Source organism: Triturus cristatus, chromosome 7 (genome assembly GCF_964204655.1).
Source record: "Triturus cristatus chromosome 7, aTriCri1.1, whole genome shotgun sequence".
Lineage (NCBI taxonomy): Eukaryota > Metazoa > Chordata > Amphibia > Caudata > Salamandridae > Triturus > Triturus cristatus.
Window position 1 is genome coordinate 715,848,193 of NC_140590.1, and position 27,660 is coordinate 715,875,852.

At 45.4% G+C, this 27,660-nt stretch overlaps 1 protein-coding gene and 1 long non-coding RNA gene across 2 annotated transcripts in view; one reads left to right on the plus strand and one right to left on the minus strand.

The window, feature by feature from the left end:
• The window catches only part of LOC146810406 (alpha-N-acetylgalactosaminide alpha-2,6-sialyltransferase 2-like), a 547,614-nt gene that overhangs the window by 190,871 nt on the left and 329,083 nt on the right, over positions 1 to 27,660 (plus strand). The window lies entirely within an intron of this gene.
• LOC146810407 (uncharacterized) lies at positions 23,464 to 24,015 on the minus strand. The gene is made up of 3 exons (XR_014965685.1): positions 23,954 to 24,015; positions 23,791 to 23,835; positions 23,464 to 23,694 (listed from the first exon to the last, which is right to left on the minus strand). It is a non-coding gene; the product is annotated as an uncharacterized LOC146810407 (long non-coding RNA).

Sequence of the window (27,660 nt, forward strand, 5' to 3'; positions counted from 1 at the left end):
TTGTGGGGGGAGTTTACTGCAACAGAAACCCACTTTCTCACAGTGCTGAATTGTTAGCCACAAAATACTTACTGTTCAGATGCATTCCAGTGTCTAGGAGTGAAGTTGGTGGCATGTGGCGCTTTACAATGACCATCAGTGAATTGAAACAAGGGGCGTGGTCTGCAGCCCAAGATGGTGGTCACTTAAGCGACGAGCTCCGGGCCGGGGCTTTACATCCGATTATTTCTCCGACTTTTCCTACCTTGTCGGACAGTGCTTTGGGCGCAACTGAAATACCCAGACTGGCAGGCTGCCTGATGGTGCTTCGTGGCCGCCTGTGACCCCCCGGAGCGGTCTTGTGGGCGGTGGCAAATCCCGGCCTTGCTGCGGCCTGCTGGGCGTGTGGAGCCGCGGACTGTCCTGAATGCTGGCGGGCTGTGGACGCCTGATCCTGGTTGCCGTGTCCACTCGCGGCCCCGGCTCTGGGCCTCTGATCCTACACTGCTGCCGATTACCTTGATCGGAATCCTGTCAGGGCCTGTTGCGGAGCTCCGGGTTCCCGACGCGCTAGTGCGGCTGTTCCTGCTGCGGGGGGAGATCCCCTTGAAAGGCCCGGTTGATTGCGGGACCTCATCGTGCCTCGGTCTCCAGCTGTGCCCGCATCGCTATACTGGCCGGGGGGTGGCTAGGAGAGCCGGATTGATACCCCCCGCATCCGTGATATGATCCAGGTGAGCACTGCCGCTAAGCGCCGTGGAAGCGGATCCTTGGCCCTCCCCCTGCACCGGGTGGCGTCTGGAACTTCCTCCCCCCCCCGGGCTGCTGGTTGGACTGGAGGGACGCAGGCCGCCGGGGTTGGTTGGTGTGGCCCCCCCTCCCCTGTCTCCTACACTGGTAGTTGTGGTGAGGTGATTCCGGCATAACTGTGGGGCTGGATCCAACCACACGGCCACGGCGGAATCTTGACTGGGCCGGTGGAGTTCAGCGTTAGATTGGGGTTGGAGGCAAGTTGGGACTGTGGGGAGTGGCCTGCCTTGGCATGCTGGCTGAGGGAGCGCCGGGCGGCGCGAGGGACTGATTGGCCTGCTTGGCCTTCACATCCCGGGAGCTGCATGTAACCCTATTGACGTCATTTCTTCTCATCCCGGCCCGGTGGGCTGGAGGGGCTCGCTGTTGTACGGGATATTGGCTGCCGTGCCCCGCCAGGGTACCCCGAGATGCCCTTGTGATAGAGTTGTGTGGCTTGCCAGACACTGACTAGACTTGCTGGCTGGGGCTAGCTGCTTGTTCTCTGGCAAGGCTCTCCGCCGCCTGAGGCGCGGACTCTGGTATCCAGTTACTGCTGCTGGAGGCTCACGGCCTGGCTCCTCCGCCCCGCCGGCTATGGGCAAGGGAAAGCCTAGGGCGTCCATGAGGTCCGGGACGGCGGGATCTCTTTCTCCGCATTCGGGCCATTCTTCTGCCCTGTCCCAACAAACGGAAGGAGCCGTGGAGACCACCACTTCGGAGGACAAGCTGGACATGATCTTGCGGGAGATCCGTGATTCGCGTTCTGTGTTGGAGGCGCAGTTGGGCGTGATCTCGGTAGATCTCAACCTATTGAAGGATGATCATAAGAAACTTGTTGAGAGGGTTAAAGCAGCTGAGCAGACGGGCCACACCGTGGTACCCTAGGTACAGTCCCATGAAGAGCAATTAAATCATATGCGCCAGCAGATCGACTCCCTCCAGGCACGGGCTGATGATGCGGAAGGCCGCGCACGCCGGAACAACCTCCGAATCGTGGGTCTGCCAGAGGGAACGGAAGGATCTACGCCTACGGACTACATTGAGAACTAGTTGAAGTCAGCTGTGGCCCCGACCGGATTGTCCGCACACTTCACGGTCGAGCGGGCGCATCGGGTCCCTACGCGTCGTCCAATTCTAGGCGCCAACCCGCGTCCCATCTTGGCCAGGATTTTAAATTATAGGGATCGAGATCACCTACTGCAGGCGGCGAGAGATAATGGCCCACTACAGATTGCAAATGCAAAGATCTTAATATTTCCAGATTACACCTTGGCAGTGCAGCGCCGGAGGTTTTCCTTTATGGAGGTGAAGGCACGTGCTCGGGCAGCGGGCCTGTCGTTTGCCTTATTATTCCCGGCAAAACTGAAAATCCTCTATAACCAGCTCTCTCTGTTTTTTGATACCCCTAATGGCGCATGGGAGTGGTTGGACAAGACGTTCCCTGATGTCCAACCTATGAGACGCATGGACTCCTTACTGCCCAAATCGCAGCGCCCCCCTCGGAGGCGTAAGAAGGGGCTTCTTACTAAAAGTTCAGTCTCCAGTTCCATGGTTCGTCAACAAGTGATGGAGGGAAGGCGAAGGGCATTACACACTGCTGCAACTTTTCACATCACTCGCCCGGCTATCAGCCCTTGCTCCTCTGAGGGGTTGAATACGGACACTGACTCCGATGGTAGCGTTGCACTGTTTCCTTCTGCGACCTCATTACTTAGCAAGGATCCTCTTGCCTCAGTGGAGTCATAGTTCTTTGTCTAATACCATTGTGGGGTATGCTTACCCTATTGTTGTCTTACTGTCCAGTCTGAAATGCGGTTGTTCATCATAGGCGCCTTGCTTGACTGGTAGAACATTATGAGACTGGGATGCAGTTAACAACAGGTGGGAACGGATGAGCAAGATCCCTGTCCCGGCCCGTGTTCTGGGCGCTTTAATGTGCTACTTACTGCTTTTGTGCGGCTGTTGATAGTGTTGGCGACCTTCCCCCAAAGGCGTTACCACTGGTTGAATGTGAAGCATGTTCATTTGGTTTTCACAGTTTGGTCGAACGATGTTTGGGCGTTGGACCCAGTATTGGGATATTGTTGAGTTTGTAGTAACTATGCCGCATGGTCTGTGGGTTGTGGGGGGGAGGGTGGGGGTGGGTGAGTGGGGTTGGGATCCGGGGGGGTTTCTCATTCCTTTTCGATGATGCCAGCTGTTAATTCTTATAAATTTGTCTCGTGGAACGTTCGAGGGATGGATTCTATGGCCAAACGACATATAATAGCTGCGCAATTACATCGCTGTAAGGCACACATAATTTGCTTTCAAGAGACACATTTGATCCCCACTGAGACTACGAAACTACAAAGGAGATGGCGGGGTCAATTTTATGCAACGGCGTATTCGGCCTTCTCTAGAGGGGCCGCCATCTGGATCCGGGCGGGCATCCCCTTCTCCCTTAATGCATCCCCTTCTCCCTTAATGAGAGCAAAATAGACGATCAGGGTCGGTTTGTCCTGCTGCTGGGAACGTTGGATGGTCGACAGGTAGTGCTTGGGTCCCTCTATGCACCAAATACGGATCAAGAGGCATTCCTTACACGGGTCTCCCGGGCACTTGCTGGCTGGTCCCATTTTCCGTGGCTTTTGGGTGGTGACTTAAATACGGTGTTTGACATTAGTCTGGATCATTCCCATCCCCTTTATCTAACACTGCAGCGAGGGCACATGCCGTGAACATGACACGGTGGGCGCAAGGCTGGAATTTGTTAGACATCTGGAGGGCGTTGCACGTGAACATGAGGGAATATTCATTTTGCTCTTACCCCCATAAGCTGCACACACGGCTGGATTACTTTCTTTGCTCCCCAGATTTATCGTCCTCCATCAAACATTGTGAGTATCTGGGCAAGACTATATCCGACCATAATCCCATAGAATAGATCCCCTGCTCCAATTCCAACATGGAGAATGCAGCCTGTACAATTTGAAGACCAGGTATATCGGGCCGCACTGACTACAGCTATTGACACATATTTTGTGGAGAATGAGGGTACTGCCTCGTCCAGATCTATCGAGTGGGAGGCTTTCAAGGACACTGTACGTGGGGTTGCCATGGAGACCTTGGCAGGATCGCAGAGGGAGACGATCAGGGACATCACTGACCTAGAAGGAGAATTGCAGGTCCTGGAGGTAGCGGCTCAGAGGAGTGTAGACGGCACAGAGCCATTACAGTCCGCCGGAATTAAATATGCAGAGTTGTTGGAGCACTTACGTCTGCTAGATTTTAATGCCTATACACTGCGTACACACTCTGAAGCGGATAGGGCGGGTACACTCTTGGCAAGATTAATCCAACCCATCGTGAGTCCTACCCCTATTTTAGCTGTGAATACACTTAATACTGTATTAGTTACATTGCAGAGTGAGATCAATACTGCGTTTCAGGAGTATTATGCTCGTTTGTATACCGCCCCATGTTTAGATGTCTCGGCTCCCACACTTTCCTTTTTGTCCGAGGTCCAGCTTCCCACAGTTTCCGACTCAATTGCCGCAGATTTGGCTGCTCCGATTACTGCCACGGAAATCTGGGTGGCGATAAAGGCGTTAGCCCGTAACAAGACGCCGGGCTCCGACGGCCTCCCTGTTGAGTTTTATTCCACTTTTGCTGATAAGTTGGTTCCGAGGTTGTTGCAACTTTATATTACTTCCTTGGAGGACGGGGTCCTGCCTCCTACTACCAGGGAGACGTCCTTATTAAAACCGGATAAAGCACCAGCTGATCTTCTATCTTATCGGCCGCTTTCTATTCTGAACACAGAATACAAGATACTCAGTAAGGTCTTGGCATCGCAGATCCTTCCACTCCTTCCTCGCTTGATCCATACGGATCAATGTGGATTTATACCCCAACGCAGTACTTCTCTGAATATCCGCCGGCTCTATGCCCTAATACACGCAGCGTCCGCCATGTTCCCGCTTGCTGGTTGCTTATCTTTAGACGTGCGCCAGGCTTTTGATACTTTGAGCTGGCCGTATATTTTAGCGGTGTTGTCTAAATTTGGTCTGCCCCAGTCCTATTGTGCGTGGATTAAATTGTTGTATACTTGTCCAACGGTGCACGCTAAGACGGGTAGGACCATTTCCCCCTCTTATATAATATCCCGGGGTATGCGCCAGGGCTGCCCCTTATCCCCTATGCTTTTTGTACTGGCTCTCGAACCCCTTGCGCAGTTCCTGCGTCAGATTATGCTCCCTTATGGCATCCCCTTGCGTGAGGGGATTCATTCAGTATCATTATACGCAGATGACATGCTGTTATATTTTCGAGATTTGGATGCTGATAAACGCATGATAGCTGCTGCCTTTTCTAGATTCGGGGAGATTTCAGGCCTGTGTCTTAACGCCTCTAAATCAGTCGCTTTTGCCTTCTATAATACCTGTGATTCTCCCACTCTCCAATTTGGCCAGATGCACTTCTGAGTTGAGCCTGTCACTTTTAAGTATTTGGGGATTAATGTCTACAGAACAAATGCCGATACTATAGATGGTAACGTGGTTCGCACCATTGGCTCGCTGCGCTCCCAGATTGGCTTTTGGACTTCGTTGCCATTGACGGTGGTAGGCCGCGTAGCTGTGTCAAAAATGGTTATGCTACCCTGCCTCCTATATTACTTTGTGAACTTGCCGGTGGTCCTTCCGGCCTGGATGTTTCAACTTCTTGATACACAGCTGTCATCGTTGATATGGGGGACGTGCAGGCACCGGTTGGCACTGTCTAAACTGCAGCTACCTAGTGCAGCGGGGGGCATGGGGGCACCTGATTTTAAAACGTATTGTGTTGTGGGACAGTTACAGTGGATGGCATATTGGTTGGCGGGTAAGAATTTATTTGAAATAGGGTACTCCCGGGAATTTTTGAAGGGTGGAATTCTTCAATCAAGCTCTGTCCGGGGGCACTAAAGCTGCGTGATCCTCCTTACTTGCTGCACGTTGCATTACATTATTGGCAACAGGCGAAGAGACTGTCTAGAATACCATTTCCATACACCCGAATATCCCCCTATGTGGACTGCCTACTAGGCGTGGGATACTTTCGATGAATCAAATAAAGGGATGGACACGGGAGGGGGTACAGACAGTCGAAGATTTATTTTTAGAGGGCCAATTGATGCCACATGCTGAGTTTGCACGTACTTACTCAGTGCCTGAAATCTTGTTTCTCATGCATGCTGCAGTAGTGCGCTTCACTCGTACTTATTGGCATGCAGATCAAACAGAACCCCCAACTTTCCTATTGCTGAAATCGCTACACATTATGGGTTACGGCCGACACTTGGTGCAATGGCTCTATCGTGGCTTGAGAGAACATCTACATGCTCCATTATTGCATCTTAGGCAGAAGCGGGAATTAGAAGATAGAGAGTGGGCTCAAATGCTAGAACATCCCCGGCGAGTTTCTCGGAATTGTCGTCTCAAAACGATTAAATTATTTATATTACATAAAGCCTACCTTGCCCCGGCAATGATACGGAAGATGTTTCCTACTGCGTCCTCGGCATGTCCGCGGTATAAGACGCCGGACGCTGATTTCCTTCACATGATGTGGTGTTGCCCGGTGTAGCGGGGGTTTTGGTCAGAGGTTGCCCGGGGGTTTGCGGTATTAACGGAGCGAACGCCATGGGACACAATTGAGGCCTGCCTTCTGGGACTTTTCCCTCTCCCTAAGAAGGCAAAATTGCTGCGCAGATTTGTGGGATTGGCTCTGATGTTAGCTAAGCGCATGATAATGCAGCGCTGGAAGTCCACTCTAGCGCCTCGTGCAGGCACTTGGCGCGGAGAGGTGGGCAGATGAGCGGTGGCTGAGGGGGAGGCTTTGCGACGCGAGGAGTATAGGGGACTGCGGAAGCGGATGATCTCTTTGGACTGGGCACACCTGGTGGAACAATTTAAGGCTGTCAAGGGTGATGAGCTTGTGGAATGACAGAGTGGAGAGCGGGACACTGGTACAGTTATCTGACTGCTAACGATATGCCTGTGCACGCTCCGCCTGGGCACCTCCTGTTTCCTTCCCTTATCTCCGGCTCGGCTCCTTTTATTTCCCCCCCCTTCTTCCTCTCCTCTCCCCTTCGAGGGGCCTCCCCCTTGTTTCCTCTCCCCTTCCCCCCCCTCCTCGTGCACCCTTCCCTGAGACCTCAGGCCTGATACGCACTGGACGCAGAGACATCTGCGTGGTGTATTGCCTCTATGGCGGCGGTTAAGTTGCTTGTTTAAGTTTGGGAATGGTTTGGGGTGGGATGTTTTGGGTGGGGGTGGTAAGGGGTACTGTAACTGATCACACATATTGAGGTCAATATTCGATTTATGAATATATAGGTTGTACACTTATGATGCAAATATTGTTGTACTACATGTAGAGTGTCTCCAATCCACGTAGGTTTCCCTAAGTATGCAGACACGATTTAGGCCGACTAGTTATTTTGAAATGTACTCCACTGCTTATTATCAATGGTGTGCACCTGTATGTTACTTGCAGTACTCAATAAAAATTTTTTTTTTTTTTTTTAAATCAGTGAATTGAAACAAACCCTTCCTGCAGCCTGTTTTATTAGGAACCAGTGAGCCCATTATGATGTGTTCCTGTTTTTTGTAACTATCTCAGGAGTGGGGATGGGGTGAAAATGAGTGAGTGAAAGGTAGCTGAAACTAAGCGGTCATGTCACCTTGCAAGGCAATGGAAACCATGGAGGAGATTGCTGATGTACTGTGCGCTGTACTGTAAACCACAAAACACTTTCTATACAGATGCACTCCATTGCCTAGGGGTGCATTTGGTGGCATGTGGCGCTTTACAAATGACCATCCAGTGAATTGAAACAAGCTTTTCCCACAGCCTGTTTTACTAGTAACCAGTGACACCATTATGATGTGTTCCTGTTTTTTGTAACTACCTCCAGGGTGGGGACAGGGAGAGAATGAGTGAGTGAAGGGAAGCTGAAACATAGTGCTCATATGGCCTAGCAAGGCAATGGAAACCATGGAGGGGATTGCTGACTTTCTCTTTCTCTCTCCCGTGAATGCTCTTCTTCACGATTGTAGTGACAAACACACTACTTAGCTTTGCTATAAAGCACCTTCTAAATGCAAAGCAAAGTTGCAACTATTCAATATCAGCGCAGATAATCCGATTCGTAAAGTTCCAAGCTTCATTCAGACATCTTATTTGGTTATGTTATTACGATTGGAGCAGCTCTCCGACTTTGGAGACATTGTAAATGAATTATTTTTGGAAGGTTCAGTTTCTGCACACTTGGCAACAGGGCTCCAAGTCAAACGCACACTATAATATAGAATATACTTATTAAGGCGCCGCTGTTCTTTTAAAAGGGGATCACTTCACGGCGACTCAAAATACCTTATGTTTTCTTGTTAATCCCAGAACGGACACTGGTGCAATATTTGTGGTTGTCGTGCACTTGAAAGATGGGCCACTTGGCATAGACAAGGACATGGCTATTCTAGCCACCAATTCATGCCTGAAGTTGACCTAGAACGATTCTGCATTATGAGTAACATGTTTCATTTGGATAAAAGGAAATGTGTGTGGTGTATGGTCACACTTCCAGGAGCAAGTTAAATCTGATACGGAAAGTCATGGGATTTGATTTCCTCCTCTAAGGATTTCCGGTTATTCCTAGGCAAATAAAAAAGGCCTGCTACCTAATTTTATTCATAAGATAATTTGCCTGCTCCAGTTTCCATTTCTGTAACCTCTCCCTCGTGTTTTTTGTATTACCAGTTCACAAGTGCATCAACAGAGATTTTTATGTCACACAATCTGTGCATGCGTTGGTACTCCATACGTCTTTACCTTGACCAACTGGTGTAGCATACAAATCTATTGGTAAGGTGACACCAATAACCATGGACTCTATCCACAGTAGGGAACTAGAGGCTGTGGGGTCTCAAGGGTGAGCTGCCCTCCAATCACAACCGTATAAACTCAACTAAACCACCCGAGATACAATTTCAATCAATGTTACACCCTTAAAACAGCCTATCTCTGGGCAGACACAGACATGTGATGGGATGTCTTCACACACCACCAGGTATCATGCTTCATTGTAAGACTCCCCACGCTCTTCAGAAACCTAGTCTGATGAAGAGCAGTCCTACACCTGGAGGTCAGGGAGGCACTTTTAATTAGGATTGGACCTGTGACATAGAATGATTAAAAAACAAGATGATGTACCAGAATGACCTTTAAATTTAAACAGAATACCACTTGGAATTACAAACCAACTTGTGGAAAAGGGGATCTAGCACCCCAACACCGTTAACATGTTTTTGCCTGATTGCTCATGTGAGTCCGTGGCATTCTTCAGTATGGAAACACGAGATCCCTGCTTGGTGCACGCCCCTGTGCATGCCACTATCAGTTTAGGGCTGACCTATGTCGACCCTTTCAAAACTTAGACCCCTAGGTACCCCGACTGTGTGTCATCTGGGCCCCTTGTAGGAAGGGCTCAGGAACCCCCATGACTGGATGCCCCTGAGCTCTTCCTCCTTGAAGCCCAGATGATCTAAAGTCGGGGTACCTATGGGCCTAAGATTTGAGAGGGTCTCGAGGCCCATCACAAACGCGTTTTAAATCAAAAATGCCATTGTACTTTTATTGTGGCAGGAGTTTCATCGCTCTTCACTATAACATTTGCACTCACTTCGATTTGAACCATTGCTAAGCAAACTGACTGTACTGCCACGCTCACTCTCAGCACATAATGGATCAGTAGTCAAGAATCTCCAACCTAGTTTCCGAAGCAATCTGTTTGCACACACTTGATGTACTGCGGGCCTGGCAGCGTCGATGGTACGCGCCCAGACTCTGCCTTCTACCTCCTCTACAGCCGGAGTAAACCTACTGTTGACATTTAACCTGGGAACGCTTTCTGGATATGGACTCTGCTGATTTCACAGTTTGAGTAAGGGGTCCTGCAGATTGGAAGGGATCTTTCTTCCTTCTACTGGTTATAGCATATTGTATATTTATGTCATTCAAATGTTTTTTACTGCTCTTTTATGGCTAATTTAGCCGAATAAAGATCTTTGACTGAGTACTGGTTATTGCATTACAACATGTTACTGGTAAAGCACACCGGCTGCAGCAGGGACTCTCTGTCCAATATCAACTCCATAAAAGCTGGGAGTGTCTGCAAAATACCAACCTAAACTGCGCACTGACATCGTAGTGATAAGAAACATGATAAAAACATGATTTACAGAGCTATTTACAGAAATGGCACTTGGCGCTCAGAGCAAGCGAAAACACCAGTGCTCCTGAGAAGAGCTCTCAAAAAAAGGGGAAAAGATGCTAAAAATGTTAATAAAACAAGAAAAGTGGAGTGATAGTGTAATTGATCCCTCCCTGCTCTTGGGGCGTGGTAAACACAGGAAGAGGCATGACAAATGCATGTCATGAATAAATGGGGAGAACAAATAGGAGAGCAACAATGGAGCCAGCAAATGGGAAGCCTATGAGTGGACTGCAGCCCACAAAGTACACAACATGTCTGTTCGTGACAGTCCATGCGCTGTCTAGTAGCAGAGACAATAATGTCAAATTAAGGTATACACAGAAATTCCAGCGCTATGGAGATTTCATGCAGAGTCACACCTTGTGCCTTAGCCCTTGAAGTTGAACTCCTCTTTCTGACCTTCCTTGAACACATTCCAGTGCTAACTTTTCTTTCTACAAATAGGGAAACATAATAGTCACTTTTATCCATCTGCTTATTGTCGACTTAATGCCTTTGTACCTTTTCTGGTCAAACCAAAGGTTACAAATAGACTGTCTGATTTTCTCTACTCACTGGTCTGTTAATTAAAATCAACAATGGCTGTTTAACATCCAGGAGATGCAACAATCACTCCCCATTAGAAGAAGGTGAAGGGAGAAAAGATGGAAGAAGGATTTCTTGAGAGGAATGAAAATACTTGTCTTTAGGTAAAAAGATATACGTTGGTTTAAGAACCACTCTGTTCCCCAAGAGGCTTAGAAAAGGAGAATGTCAAAGAAGAGGTGCTGGAGAAATTGCCCTCAATGAAGAAACCTTATTAGACAAGGACTTCAAATAAGCTGTCAATAAAGGTTTGAAGGGAAAAGACTGAAGAGATTTCAGAGCCAAAGAAATCCTAAGTAGCAGAAGGATGAGGTAAAGATCTTGAGATTGAGAAACCATTACACAATATTGATGCTAACACTTTTGCTTACTGAAAAAATATGGAAAATTCTTTAAATAAATTAGCTGAAAAAAGTTTTGACATGAGGGTGGAGAAAGTTTCTAATGAAACCCATTCAGAAGAAAATGATTACATGACTGAGGCCAAGATTGAGACCAAGGAATAGGCAACACGTGCTAAGAAGAATGCCACATGTGAAAAGTCTTGGAGGCAAAAAGATCCATGAAATGGTGGCCGAGCCTTCTGAAAAGTCACCTTGGATAAGGAAAGATTCTGAGATTATTAAAAAATACTCTGCTAAATTTGTCCACTTCCTAGTTCTATGGATTGCCGAGCTTGACAGCATGCATTTCTTTCCCCATGTTTCTCCTTCCTTTGATATTTCCCAGAAAGAGAATTCCCCTGTAACCTTGAAGAATTATCCAAATGTTAAATCCTTCTTGAATATTTCCATTTGGTGAAACTTGAGAATGAATTCTACTGTTTCCAAAAAGAAAAGGAATGCTTCCTGTCATTGAAGATCTTCTGCAATTTAGCATCTAATTCAGCACCCAAAAGACTCACCCTTTCAAATGACATTCTTAGTACTGCTGATCTCTGCACTGAATCGCTGTTCCAGTCTTTAAAAAATAAAAAACAATTCACCTTGACATTCCATATTTTCGAGTACATCAGAGCACTCTTGACCCTCGTAGCACAGCATTAAACAGTGCTTTAAAATTAGTGAACAGACACTGGGCTGTGTAAATTCCCTACATTTCCACTCAAAGAGCCAGATGAGTACAAGAATACACTCTCTTCAAGGTAGAATCCAGTGTCTTCTGCTTCTGATCTTGAGAATATTTGTTTCCGCCTAAGATGATCTCCCCAATAAACTTGCCAACATAGTCAACCTGCATAGAATCAGTTTGTGTTTCTTCAATTTCATTCAAGTGATAGAGTCTTGGCAGGAAGCTTGGAAAATTAATGCTGCCAGGATCCTTCCATTCATTCAAAATAACATCAAGGATATATTGATGAATAGGTACTTCAACATTAGGCAATTTATTGAATTACCTCAACAAAGTCTCTTTAATGTACCAGAACCAGCTTGAGCACTGGTGGAGCCCTGTGCAACAATGTTTGTTGACACCACTCAGTGACCTTCTCCACAGATTGTCTCACTACCACCCTTTAACAGTGCCGCTTGAGTATCCATAACCACTCTCTATCCCATGCATTTCTTTTGTTTTATAGCCCCACTCATAACAGTGTAAGTTGTGAGAGCACTTTACATCACACACACATTACATAGAGACAATGAATTATATGTGTGTAAATCAGTGTATAGACAAATGTTACATAAGACAGACTACTACAAGGTGTACAAGGCACATGTCATCAATGCTGGTAGAGATTATAGTTTAAGAATGCTGGGTATTGAGAAGCGCAAACTCAGAATTTAAAAGGTAAAACCATGGTTGAAGGTTGCCTTTACTAATAAAGATTTATGCCAAATGAACCCTTTTTACAACACTAGGATAACGAAAGACGGGGGAAAATCATAACTCTCCAACCTATAGTTTGCAGTTTGCATGCAGCACTTTGATGAGATTTAATCGATCACAGTTCAATGTAAGGATTTTAACCTATAAACTGTAGGTAACAAAAGGCTCTCTCTGAGGAAAGCAGTAACCCACTGATCTAGCTACATTATATCAGGGGCGGCTCCTCCACTAAGGCAGAGGAGCGTCACCCCACTGCTTTAAGGCAGCGTAGAGGAAAAGAAAATGATCATAATGAAATGTGTTATTATCATTTTCTTTTTCCATCCCTAGGATGCAGGGAGGGGCGGGGCTGGCCAGAGCAGGGGAGGAGTGGTTTACCCACTCAAAGTGCGCATGAATGTTTGACCGTCCGTCTTGGTGGGGAACATGCATCGGCTCCCTGCCCCTGTCTGAGCGCTGAACCTCAGCGCTCAGACCAGTCACAACACTGCAATGCAGCATTGTGATTGTCTATGTGGAACTTAGGGGAACCAATCACAATTCTGCATTGCAGCGTAGTGATTGGTTTAGGGAGACCAGGTGCTTCCCCCGCGATGAGATGAGGCTGCAAAGAGCTCACAAGTGGTAGATATCCAATGGAAACTCGAGGACATGGAAAATAGACTGAGACGTAACAATCTCAGGGTCCTTGGGATTCCGGAGGGGGTCGAAGGCTCTGACATCAGAGCGTACACCATCAAGTTATTCGACCGGGCATTCCCAGAGCTATCTGGCTGGAACTGGCCCTGCGAAATTCAGAGGGCACATCGCACTCCCTTTAAAGTACGGAAAAACGCGAGGGAAGGGGACAAGCCGAGGGCTATTCTAATTTTTCTGGGCAATTTCGTACTGAGGCAATTAATCGCAGAGAAGGCTAGACCGGACGCAAGGAGGACTAGTGAGGGAGTGTCATTCTTCGTTCGGCCAGATTTCTGCCATGCCACGGTAGAAAGGAGGTGGAGGCTTCGGCAGCTCATCAAACCCTTTCAGGAAAAAAAACTACAGGTCTACCTGATAAACCCTGCCCAGTTAAAGGTTATCAATGAAGGGAAGACCCTGTATTTTTCATCTGAGATAAAGGCGAAGGAGTACCTAGACTCTTTGGGCAATTAGGATTTTTTTTTTTTTTTTTGCAGGAAAAACTATCAGCCGGTTATCTTGTCTGTCTAGGGTATTCCCTGAGGGTCATAGGGTTGTTTTCTCTTCTTTTTTTTCAGCGGTTGTTAGGCTCCTAAGTTGCTCAGGGGGTTATAAGGTGCTGCCATCTCATTCATAATGTATGTCCGTCCCCGGGGGGGCGATCTTAGGTTACAGCTATTGTTTTTTGTTCTCATTGCGTCCACTGCTTTCATCCCATGCACAGACTAGGTCTGAGCGCCTCGTCTGAGGGGGTACAGGGGAGGGTGTGGGTGGGGTTGGGGTGGAGAGGGGGTGGGATGGGAGAGGGGTGGGGGAACTGGGTGTGGGGGGAAAAAGTGAAAAATGAGATAATCTGGTGTTGTAAGGAGCTTGGTAGCTATGTAGTTGGTTGGTTTAGTGATGCAAGAGCGTTAGCTGGGATAATGTTACAGATAACTCTGAGACAAGTAGGGCACACAGATGCATTGATGATCAGAAACTTATATAATGATGGATATTAAAATATGTACCGTCAATGTTAGCGGACTGAATGACTGGAAAAAACGTCAAAAGTTGGAGTATTTTGTTAAACACAATGGGATAGATGTACTTTGTTTGCAAGAGACCCACTTACCGTGGGCCAAACGGAATTTACTCTGTATTAGGGGGTTTGATGTGATAGTCTGTACATCACAGACATCTGTAACTAGGGGGGTTGCAATCCTTGGCAGATCTTTTTTAGGGGGGGTGAAGCGGGCTAAAAGCGATAGCTTGGGTAGGTGGGTCATCGCAGAGCTGAACTTAGAATATACAATCTGTTCGATCTATGGGTCAAATTGCGATGACCCAGAGGTTTTTAACTTCCTGGAAGAGGAGCTAGCGGGCTGGCCAATCCCCTTGATAGTCTGCGGTGATCTAAATATATCCACTGACTGGCACAATGTACTTAAGTACTCAGGACGGAAACCTAGGGTGTTTCGGGCTATGTCCTCCCTCTTGAGCTCACATGGGCTTAAGGATGTTTGGGGTGAGAAGGAGACACAGAACCCAGGGTACACGTATTTTTCGCATCCGTTCCAAAAATACTCCAAATTAGATTATTTCTTTATATCAATGTCGGAACTGAATAGAGTTAGCATAAAGAAACTCCCTAGAATAATTTCTGACCACAACCCGCTGATTCTATCTTGGAGAATAGATTTAGCAGAGAAAAGTCATACTAGCTGGACTTTTGAAAGAAGGTTATTATCGGATCAAAGATTCTTAGATCATATTAAAAAATGGACAGTGGAATTCTTTGACGCAAACCGCTATAGTACCTCTAGGAATAGCGTTTGGGAAGCTTTTAAGGCGGCCCTCAGAGGGGAAACCATTAGTTGTTCAGCGAGAATAAGGAAGGCGGACAGGGGAGAGCTAGATAGGCTTATGGGCCATTTAGCGAAGGCGGAGGAACGGCACATTAGGGACATTGGCAACGGTGTAGATGGGACAGAGAGCCAAAGAAGGTTGGGGATCATTAAAGCCGAACTTCAAAAATTGGTCACACAGAAGGCAGTAGGGGATTATCAGGCATCAAGGGCTAAGCGATATGAGACAGGGGAGCAGGCAGGTAGGGTTCTCGCACTTCGTATCAGACAGGGGAAATCGAGGAACATCATTTCTAGCATACATGAGGACGGTAAGACTTATTCGGAGACAAAGGAAATTTTAGGGGTGTTTAAAAATTTTTATCAAAAATTGTACGATGAAGAGAGCCGCCAAGGACCAAAAATGGATGAGAATGGTAGCCGGGGCCCAATGCTGGATGATCTATCCAGAGAAGAGCTAGATAGGGACCTGACTGGAAGTGAGATTCTGGCCTCCCTACGGGAACTTGCTGCTGGTAAGGCAGCAGGACCCGACGGAATCCCCCTGGAAGTGTACAAAAGCATTGAATCTGAGATAGTGCCCATCTTGCTGGATCTCTTTAATGGTATACTGTGTACAGGGGACATTCCAGATTCATGGAAAGAGACCAATATAATTGTCTTTCACAAGAAGGATAAACCCAAGGAGAACCCAGGTTCTTACCGACCTATCTCGCTTATCAACGCGGATACTAAACTGTACTCGAAAATATGGGCCAAAAGGCTAGGGAGGGTCATTGGCGGTCTTGTCTCTCCTTGGCAGCATGGGTTTGTGCCTGGGCGCGGAACGACGGACCACACACGCCGTGCTATCGCACTGTTCGATGCTCATGCTGCTGGGGGGGGTGAGATGGCCATGATCCTCCTAGATGCGGAGAAAGCGTTTGACCGCGTGGTCTGGGAGTATTTATGGGGTATTCTTGTAGGCAGGGGATTTGGTCCCAAGGTCATCAGGGCTCTTAGAGCTATGTACAAAGATCCGGTGGCCAGGGTGTCAGTAATGGGGGAGAGTTCCGAGAAAATTGTGATTAAGAGAGGAACGCGTCAGGGTTGCCCTTGCTCTCCGATCCTCTTTTCTCTATATATAGACCCCCTGATTCAAAGAATTTTGGGCTGCCCTCAGATTAGTCCAGTGATGTTGAACGGGTATACAACCAAACTGCTAGCATACGCTGACGATCTGGCGGTTCTTACCACCGACCCCCAGCAGGCGATGTCTGCACTTGCAGAGCTGGCGGAAGACTTTGGTAGCAGGTCTGGGTATCTGTTAAATGAGGGGAAGACCCAGATTATTTGCACTAAGAACATCAATAGGTCGGACAGTAGATACGTAGACTCAGCGGTCTATTTAGGGGTCAGAATTAATGCCTCTGTAGATAAGATCATTACAGAAAATTATTGCCCCCTAATGGGATCGATTGAAGCAGAATTAAAGAGGTTGGACGTATTACACCTCTCCCTGGTAGGACGGGTAAACGTCCTTAAAATGTCAATATTTCCGAAGGTCCTTTACTTGTTTCGAGCCATCCCATTATTGCTGGAGGAAAAACTATTAAAAAATCTGGAGTCAATATTTAACCGGTTTATCTGGCAATATGGGAAGACTAGGCGCTCCATGAACCTTATGTCGCTCCCGTTCGTAAGGGGAGGCATGGCTTTACCAAACCTTCGTCTATATCATTTATCTTGCCTTCTGGCTCAAATGTCAATACTTTTTCAATCAGTTCCCAGCTCGGTAGTGACACAGGCAGAGAGTCAGGATCCCCCATCTATTTTTGAGCTGCTAGTGGGGAAGAAGGCTGTGGGGCTACTCTTGAGCGAGGTGGATCGGAGATTTTATAAGAGGGCCCGGCTTAAGATTATGGGTGGGGTTTGGGGGTCATGGAAAGCCGTCCAAAAGCTGCTTGTAATTCCTAAGATTAATGCGCACCTCCTTCTCTGGAACTCTAACCTATTTCCTTATATGGGTATGGACAGGAATTGCGCGGCTTGGAAAGAACTTGGAATTAGTTCTATTGGGGATATTATGGAGGGGGGGAGGTCCTCAGGTTCGAAGTGATCCAACACAAGTTTGGGATTTCATCTAATCATTGGTTTACGTATGGACAGTTAGCCCAAACGTTGAAGGCTTTTAGACCGAGGATACTTGAAACAAGACGCTTCCCCTTGATCGATTATTTATGGAACGGGGGTAATAAAATAACATTTGTCTATAATCATTTAATGACGGGTATTCAGGACGATTTGGAGCAGACAGAATCGGCAATTGCAGGGAAATTAGGCGACCCCGACGTGGATTTAGATCTAGCACTTATATTAAATAAGAGATTATTTCGATCTTCTAACCTACGGGCTCAGCATTACAAAACGCTGTTTAATCTGTATTTTACTCCGGCGAAGCTGTATGCCTGGGGTCTGGTGGAGAATGATAAGTGTCCTAGATGCAATAATGGTCCAGCGGATCTAATCCACATGTTCCACCAGTGCGATAGGCTTTCTATGGTATTAATGGAAATCTCAAAGTTTTTGGAGGGGCTGCTAGACCGTAGGATTAGGCTATCCCCCACGTTGATGTTGTTAGGTGTAGATAGGAAATTGGAGTTGGGTAGGGCGGCTGAAGCTCTGGTCTTTATATCAACTGCAGTGCTACGCATCCTTATTTCAGCAGCTTGGAAAGATTCCTCCCCCCCGACATTTCAAATGTGGATTGCAAGGTTGCTGGGAGTGCATAATATTGAGGCTTGTCTATATGAGTCAAAAGGTAAAACATTAAGGGAATTAGGAAGAAATATTTGGGCACCACTTGCTATCTGGAGGAGTTTGAGCGCCTAAATACTGCTTTATTTATTTAATTATGTATTTAATGATAACGAATGGTTTAGAACTATTGCCCTATTATTATTATTGTTTTGTCCTTGTTTTACTTGGATTTACAATGGTTAGTATTGTCTAAATGCGCTCTTGTATGGTTTAACAGGAATATCTATTTAATGAATTTGTTAAATTTGTGTACGACACCAGTAAATCTCAATAAAAAAAAAAAGAAAAAAAAAAGATATGAGGCTGCAAAGAGGCGGCGGCGCGACCAGCAGGTATGTTTTTTTAATTTTGTGTTCATTTTTTTATTTTCTACCCCCAACCATCATTCCCTACCAGCCATCACTGCTTTATATGCATTTTGTGACCTGCATGATACATGCTATTTGCAGTAGGCACATTAATTCTACTTGATACTTTAGATGAGTCAAAACCGCCACTTGGCAAAACTCCGATCTCTCTCCAGCTGGTCCATTAATCACCAGAGTTATCTTGGCATGTTTATTGCTGCCGGAAAATTGCAAGAGGCAAGAAACGCGGCAACATGTGCTTTTGAAATCATAATATACTTGAAAACACTCTCGCCATCTGTCCAAAGCAGACAGCATGCGCGTGTCCCTAGGGACTGTCGACAGTCCGACGCCATCTTGCGATGCTTTCGTTGTCATAGCAACGAAAAAGCGATCGCTTTCACTGCTGCTTGTTACATGTAGGCTGCACTTGGGCGCTGTCACCCAGTGCACTTTGAACCCGCCTCACCTCGTAGATCGCGTTAGGCAGTATTGTAGATGAATTCTATGTGGCTTTTCTCTGTTACCTGATTTGGGTTTGCTTTTCCCTGCTCTGCTGATTTCCAGACCACATCGCGTTCCTCCCCTCCCAATTCTGCAGGCCCAGAGCCCGGCGTATGTCTGCGCACCTGGGCGTGTGTGCTGCCGGCAGCGGCGGTGGTGACAGCGGTGCCCCCGGGCTTCGGTGCCCACACGCGCTGCAGCCTAGCGGTTTCCTAGCATCTAAGCAAGTGTTGCCAAAGTGTCTATGGACCATCTTTTGTTAGGTAAAATTCGCCGCCTAAAGCAAAGCAATCTGTGCTTTCAGACACATGCTGTCACATTTACACCTACTTTGCGCTGCAGGAAATGTCCTTGTTATCGGCGTCGCCATCTATTCAACGCTTGCCTTATCATTCTCTTTGAAGCAGGACGAAAACATTCCACCTAAGCGCTATTTGTGCCCTTCCCAGACAACCCTTTCATTCTCTCTAGCAAGAGTGCATTCACACTTACTTTGCAGACAGGAGAACATCAGCATTCTAACTCTTGCTCACTCGCATAGTCACTGGCGCCATGTACTATCCTTTTGTTATTTGAAGTAAGGTGCATTTTTTTTTATACTTTCTACGTATGTACTTTAATTCAACCGGCCACCAGCTTTGGAAACCTGCTGCAACATATTCCTGAGTGGTCTTGAAATTGTAATGTGAAGAGGGGGGTGAGCTGACTGGAAAAAGTGGATGATCTGAGTATTAAGACTGTCAGAGAAAGCGAAATGTCGTTTTCAGTGTTTTTAGAGCAGGCATGTCCAACAATTTCCGAGATAAAAATTGGGTATGCAAATGATGTTCATTGGCATTCATGGTTTGTAAATGTATGTCGTGATTAGCTTGAAAGGGGGGCATCTTTGCAGCTCTCTTGGACCTTTGTTGTGCACCCCAGATTTAGCGGCTTGCCAGAAAAGACGAGTTATGTTACAAATGCTAATAATAACTGCCAGCTGTCGAAGTAGCTACTGTGAAATCCATATTTGTAAAGCGCAAACTACTCACCATTACGGGTCTCAAGGCGCTGGGGGCCGTCGTGGAAATGAAGTGAGCTATTGCCCAGAGTCACATGGTGCTGAGCTGAGCTGCCACCGGAGCCAGGGATCAAACAGTGAACCCTGTGCTCCGAAGTCAGCTGCCTTGGCCGCTGCACCACACCTCTCTACTGTGGTGTATACTATTGTATTTGCATTGATATAGTGCTTACTACCCCATACGAGGCGGTGAGGCACTTTTTTCGGCAAGTGGCACGCGACTCCAGAACCCATAAAGGATTGTTGTTGGGTTGGTACGGTGAAATAGTAAAGTGATTTGAGTGGTGATTATGTTGGTCGGTTGTTTGGGTTGAGAGGGATGGTGGAGGGATAGAAGAGGGAAAGGTTTTAAGGTTTTACATTTGTGTGGCGCTTGCTACCTCTGATAATGTGTTGAAGCGCTTTTTCAGTGAGTGGCGCTCTACTCCGGCACCCATAAGTGATTGGTGGTGAGTTGGTATGGTGAAATATGGAGGTGGTTTGGGCGGTCGATATGTTGGTCAGTTGTTTGGATTGGGAAGGAGAGTGGAGGGAAAAGGTTTGCGAATATATAGTGTTTGCTACCCCTGGTGAGTTGCTGTCAATATTTCCATACAGTGGAAGTGTACAATTGGCCCTTACCGGTAACTCTTAATGGGTGGGGCAAGCCTTACATCCTTCCAAAGCCGATGCAGTGTGTGTTTGGTAAGCCTTGCATTCTTCCGAGGTCGATAAAATGTGCAACTGAGTGGCTAACATACTAGTAATTTGAAGTGTTTTAATGCCATTATTACCACGCCGGTTATTTGATGGGATGCTGTGAAGTCTTACTGAATGAAAGCATGCCCCTGTTATGATGGCGGCGGTGCAGCACCAGCGCAACAAATTAAAATCAACTCCTGTCTCTCGAAGCCAACAAAAGTCACACTTGGGGTCCCACAAGGCTCGATCTTCTCCCCGTCCCTCTTCAATCTCTTCATGGAGCCCCTCACAATCATCTTGAAAAAAGCTCGAGTAAATTAGCACCTTTAGGCGGATGACACCCAAATCTATTTCAACATCAAGTCTCCCAGCGACATCCAACACCTCAATGCCACTCTATCCGAGATCCAAACTTGGTTCAAGGTTAACCACTTAATGCTCAACCTAGATAAAATGGAACTAATCCTTTTCTCTCCAAAAAGCAACCATCGTCCAATCCAAGATTGGCTCAAGAATCTGGTTGCCCTAAACTGCCCCCTCGTCCTATCCGACTCAGTTAAGTCTCTAGGCTTCACCCTTGACAAGAACTTATCAATGGAGGCCCACATCAAAAACTCTGCAAAAAGTGCTCTTTTCTCTCTAAAACACCTCAAGAAATTGAAACCTTTTCTTCCCCATGATGACCTCAAGACAGTAGTCCAATCCCTAGTTCTCTCTAAAATGGACTACGGGAACGCCATCCTAACAGGGACTCCAAAAGCTCACCTAGCCCCTCTAATGGCAGTGCTGAACATGGCCGCACCGACTCGTATCTGGAGTAAAAAGATTTGAACACATCACTCCAGCTCTCAACTCCCTCAATTGGCTTCCCATGGAAGGGAGGTGTATTTACAAGCTGGCCTGCATCACACACAACACCCTTCACTCTCTGGCCCCCAACTACCTGAACAACAAACTGGTAAGAGCAGGTCAATCCAGAACACTGAGAAGCTCCAACTCACTCCTTCTTATTCCTCCGAAACTGAAAAAGAAAACCACACAATACCGATCGTTCTCTGGCAACGCTCCCAGGATGTGGAACGCTCTCCCTGGAGTCCTCAGATGCAACCCCTCCTTCTCCTGTTTCAAAAGGGACCTGAAACTCCATCTCCTTAACAAATACTTTCCTGACCAACGTCAATTAACCTAGAATTCAATATTCGAGTTGACTCCTCTCTCTCTTGACATTCAAGGATAGTTGGTGACCGGACTATGTTAATCACCTTTTTCTTTTTATTGTTCTCTCCCCCTGCGATGCACTGTTTATTTATTTTTCATGCTGTTTTTTTTCATCTCTGGTTTGCTTCCTTACTACAGGTCTACTATGTAATGTAATTTCCTTCTGTTTTTTTTACAGTGTGTATGTAAAGCGCTCTGATACCTACGGGTCAAGCTAGCGCTATATAGAACTTTAAAAATAAATAAAATAAAAAGTGCAGCGCGTGTAGTCCCTTCTAGAAAAGACCAGTCCCGAAGACGCTTTCTGCGGCTTGTAAGACTGCTTTTTGGCGTGTTGCATTGAGGGAAATGCCTGAGGCCTCTTATTCAGGTTTACTTGGAGTCAGACATGCCCTAAGCTTGAGCAAAGCAGAGGTCGCCCAATGATTAGGAATGGGACATTTTTCGCCTTTAGCTCGTCCTCGGAATACTAAAAACATCGACACGAGGGAGTTTTTAAATAAACCTCTGATAGCCACTGCTTGTAACCCGTTGTACTAATACAATTCGCGCTAGAGTGGCTACACAGAGCCCTCTCACCTTTATGCGCACAGCACGGACACAAAGTGGTATAGTTTGCCAAGTGCGACCAGATCCGGGGCACTGTCACAAATCAGGATACACTATGGTTACAACCGGATAAAAGTAGCACAAACTGCACCCGGTGCATCATAAGGCGCCGAACCTCTCTACTACTCACTCTCTACTACTCACTACTACTCATTCTCTACTACTCTCTACTACTCTCTACTACTCTCTACTACTTACTTTCTACTACTCTCTACTCACTACTCACTCTCTACTCTCTACTACTCACTCTCTACTTCTCACTCTCTACTACTATATCCTACTCACTACTACTCTCTACTACTCACTCTCTACTACTCAATCTCTACTACTCTACTACTCACTCTCTCCTACTCACTCTCTATTACTCTCTACTCACTCTCTACTACTCTCTACTACTCACTCTCTACTACTCACTCTCTACTACCTACTCTCTACTACTCACTCTCTACTACTCACTCTCTACTATTCACTCTCTACTACTCACTACTACTCACTCTCTACTACTCACTCTCTACTACCTACTCTCTACTACTCACTCTCTACTACTCACTCTCTATTACTCTCTACTACTCACTCTCTACTACTCACTCTCTACTATGCTCTACTACTCACTCTCTACTACTTTAAACACTTTCATGAAGCTTTAGAATTTGACTCGTGAGGGACATCTAGTAACGTCGAGTGGAACTGCAGCTTGATGTAATAATAATTTCAATGCTTTTGCATTTGACTCGTGAGGGACATCTAGTAACGACTGGTTGAACTGCATCTCTTTGTAGAATTATTTTGATATTGGATACTATAATATTCACTGCCCACTGCTTATCTCGTCCCAGAATGCATTGCAGGGCCTTTGGTTGGGATTGTATTTTTGCCAATAACTGTGCTTGGGGTGGTCCGAATCGTTCAAGAAGATGTGCTTTTTGTTTTCAACCCAAACCAAGACTGGAGGTAGGCCAAAGGCAGTAGAGCTGGACCCGAAATAAGAATTAACAAAAAATTTGCTAGTACTCCAACTATTATAGGACCTCAAAACAACTTATGAGGGCACATTTTGGGAGACAACAAAATGCGTGTAAGACCTTTCTTTTCGTCGATTTAATCCATCAAATGTATTTATATCAAAAGTACTTCATACACCTTCCGTATTACAAAAATCAAGCAAAGGTTATACTTCACATCAAAGAGACATATTTCGGACAATATATTTCACACCATTCAAAAACTCATTCCAAGCATTCTAGACACCAGACAATTATTCAATCCAAACACACTGGTACCACAAATCATTCATTCATCTCAATCAGACTCTCAAAAAACAACTCAATATACTTTTCTGAGACCACAGAAAGATTTGATAAGCTAGATGCTCTCAAAATTATTTCTTTTCACAAATTCAAAATTCTTGTGGTCGCACCAAAAGGTCTACGCGTTTCGAAACCCCTTAGTTTCAGGGTCTCCCATCAGGACCTGTGAATTAAAAATGACAAAAACCTTTTTAAGTAACCAGGGGACGTCCAACCAAAACTAAAAGCAACAGCAACCCTTAAACACTGACTTATTTACCTCTGTCAAGTGAAGAGAAGATCAGCCGATCTTATTCGAATAGCTCTGGAAAGAAGAAAACAAGGCACTAAACCCAAAAGAGATATAAATTACGACAACACTAACAGTGTTTGAAACGTGATGCTAAGTGTGACATTCGCACAATCATTCGACATGAACTTACATGGATTATCCTAGTTATAGCGCGTCTTCGCTGTATGGATGTAGTGGATATTGGCGGAATGTTCGTAATGTAATTACTCGTCAACTGTGGAAGAGTGTAAAAGATGTTTTCAATACGGGCGACTGATCCCTGAGACGGTATCATAGTTAGTTAGTAGTTTGAAATTTGGTACCTTATTAACGTGCGGAGGACATGTGGAGATGTCCTAAGGTTGCTCCATGTTGCACTACTCCGGTAAGGCCGGAATTCAAACTTTCCAAGAAGAGATGAAGTACGCTGTATAATGATCACGTTACACTCCGTGAATTGTAAAAAATTTTAAACCTGCAAGTGTATTGGAACCAGGTTTTAGATGGCGGGTAAGTTTAAAAACGAAGTATGAAGCATTTTAGAGCTAGAAGGTTTCATGAACCCGATGCGTATGGAACATTTTAGAAGCTGAGCAATTTCCTAAAAATGATACGTAAATCATATTTGTCCAAAAAAATAACGTCATCAGATCCAAAAGCATATAGGTGATTCCTCTTTTCCTCATCGGAGGAGAAATTACAGAAATCCAAACTTGAAGCCTAAAGACAAGGCTTACCTGAGTGATTTTCGTGAATGTCGGTACCCGCTTGTAGATGCTATTTCTTGTCACGTGTAAAGACACGTGATAGCGGTGTTTATATATCTTTTTGGGTAAAACAAAGGACGGACTTATCGTAGTGGAGCCAGAACGAACAGCCTCATCCAACATGGAGGAAACTGATGAAACTTTATTAGTATTTGTAAACTTCAAAGAAAGCAAAGAGTCGATGCTTTAATATGAATAATCATTCCTTTGAAGGGAAAATAAGTGCTTATGATGATAATAAAGTCCAAGTAGTTTGACGCCAGTTAGAAACAAAACCTGCTAAAGCGTTGAGGCAGCAAATAAAGCTTTGTTGGTACTTATGAACTCCAATGAGAATAAGGAGTGGAAGCTTTAATAAGAATGGAAAATTCTTTAGGCTTCAAGTTTGGATTGGATGGAGTGTAACGTGATCATTATACAGCGTACTTCATGTCTTCCTGGAAAGTTTGAATTCCGGCCTTACCGGAGTAGTGCAACATGGAGCAACCTTAGGACATCTCCACATGTCCTCCGCACGTTAATAAGGTACCAAATTTCGAACTACTAACTAACTATGATACCTTCTCGGGGATCAGTCGCCCGTATTGAAAACATCTTTTACACTCTTCCACAGTTGACGAGTAATTACATTACGAACATTCCGCCAATATCTACTACATCCATACAGCGAAGACGCGCTATAACTAGGATAATCCATGTAAGTTCATGTCGAATGATTGTGCGAATGTCACACTTAGCATCACGTTTCAAACACTGTTAGTGTTGTCGTAATTTATATCTCCTTTGGGTTTAGTGCCTTGTTTTCTTCTTTCCAGAGCTATTCGAATAAGATCGGCTGATCTTCTCTTCACTTGACAGAGGTAAATAAGTCAGTGTTTAAGGGTTGCTGTTGCTTTTAGTTTTGGTTGGACGTCCCCTGGTTACTTAAAAAGGTTTTTGTCATTTTTAATTCACAGGTCCTGATGAGAGACCCTGAAACTAAGGGGTTTCGAAACGCGTAGACCTTTTGGTGCGACAACAAGAATTTTGAATTTGTGAAAAGAAATAATTTTGAGAGCATCTAGCTTATCAAATCTTTCTGTGGTCTCAGAAAAGTATATTGAGTTGTTTTTTGAGAGTCTGATTGAGATGAATGAATGATTTGTGGTACCAGTGTGTTTGGATTGAATAATTGTCTGGTGTCTAGAATGCTTGGAATGAGTTTTTGAATGGTGTGAAATATATTGTCCGAAATATGTCTCATTGATGTGAAGTATAACCTTTGCTTGATTTTTGTAATACGGAAGGTGTATGAAGTACTTTTGATATAAATACGTTTGATGGATTAAATCGACGAAAAGAAAGGTCTTACATGCATTTTGTTGTCTCCCAAAATGTGCCCTCATAAGTTGTTTTGTTTTCAAGGCATCTGCTTGGTTCTCTCCCTAGGTTAGGGAGGATCCCAAAATCATCATCAGCTCTCTCACTGCTTGCTAATTTATCATTTTCACTTTTGTGAAATGACTATATACATTTTAGCATATAAAGACAGAAATACTTATTTTATCATAACTTGAACTGTGCAAGATGCTGTTTGCAATTATTGCTCAGAGCAGACAAGCACACAGTGCTATCAGCTATGCACTGCTCAGTTTGAGGAGTAGCTGAGCGTAGTTCAAAGTGTACTATAGTGCTACTATGCAAACTACGCCCAGGGTTATTAAGAACCCTAATCCAACAACATCGCCCTCTCTTGTGTAAGGTCATACACCATGGAAATGTAGAAGTAAGCAAAACATAACTTATGTTACCCTTTATTTCATTGAGCAAGGAATTATTTCATGCATGGCCCTCTCTCGTGGTGTCTAGATTCTCCCCCCAAACCTAGCATGGGAGGAAATGCCATGGAAACCAGTATGGAGATTATAGTCTGGCAACAACCTCAGCAGCCCTATATCCTGGTCTCCCGAGTCAGGAAACAGTACGGGGATGCCAGCCCTGGCAGAGAGCCCAGCTAACTTTTTGGGCAGATTCTACAAACTGACATTCACCCCTGCATTTTGGTTTGTCTCAACGCTATGCTCTGTAAAGCAACTTCTTCGCTGTTCTCAGACACACTCGGCTTTTGTTGGCGGACTGCTAAACAAAAGTTGAAAACTCTCCTTTTCTGGATTGTATGGCTCCTTATCAAGTGCTCATACTCCAGGCATTTCTGTTCTAATTGATATAAAAGTTGTAAATATCCAATTGCCAGGATGTACGCTGGGCTTATGCAGTACAGAGATTTAGGTCTAGTTACTTGATTCATAAAATACCAAAGTAGATGTATGCGAAGGCTGAGAAGGGCAAGTTTTAACACGGTAATGTTATTCCTTCACTCCAGGGATACAATGGTTTTCCAAGTGTGAAGCGTCTCCGCATAGAAGAAAACATGAATACTGACGAAGGTCTACCTATGTTCCAGGCTCCAGGGGATTACAGAATGAAGACTGCTACACAGGCTTGTTAGTTGTAGAATCCTACTAACTTGACTGTTTCATAGCCACTAGCCCTTCACCCACCATCATTCCCAGTTGAGTGGATATTCTGTATTTATTTAAGATATTTTCCACTAACTACACACTAGTAAGTGAACTATTGGGTCCCATTTGCTTGTTCTTATTACAATTGTTTAGAAAAACAGAAGTAATGGAACATTTTTGAATCACATCTTGTTTAATATTTATAAAGGTTCATCACTTCAGTTCAACTGAGTTGGAAATTTGCGCATGAGGCAATATCTGTATGTAAAACACATGACTTTACCCATAGATGGCAAAGGGCGTGGATATCTGCATTGTCTCGGATTGAAATGGCCAGCGGCTCAATAAAAAAAGACAAATGAAACAGGAGACAGCAGGCATCCTTGTCTGGTCCCTCACTTAACACTGATTTGTCCTACCTCAACAGTATTGACAATAATGCTGGTTTCTGCGTTATGATACTTTCTTTGTATCAGCCCCGTGATCTGGGGGGGGGGGTATACCGAACCTGGACAGGATACAAAATAACGTCTCCCAGACCATGAGGTCAAACTCCTTCTTAGCGTCCAGCGAGAGTACCAGGACCGGTA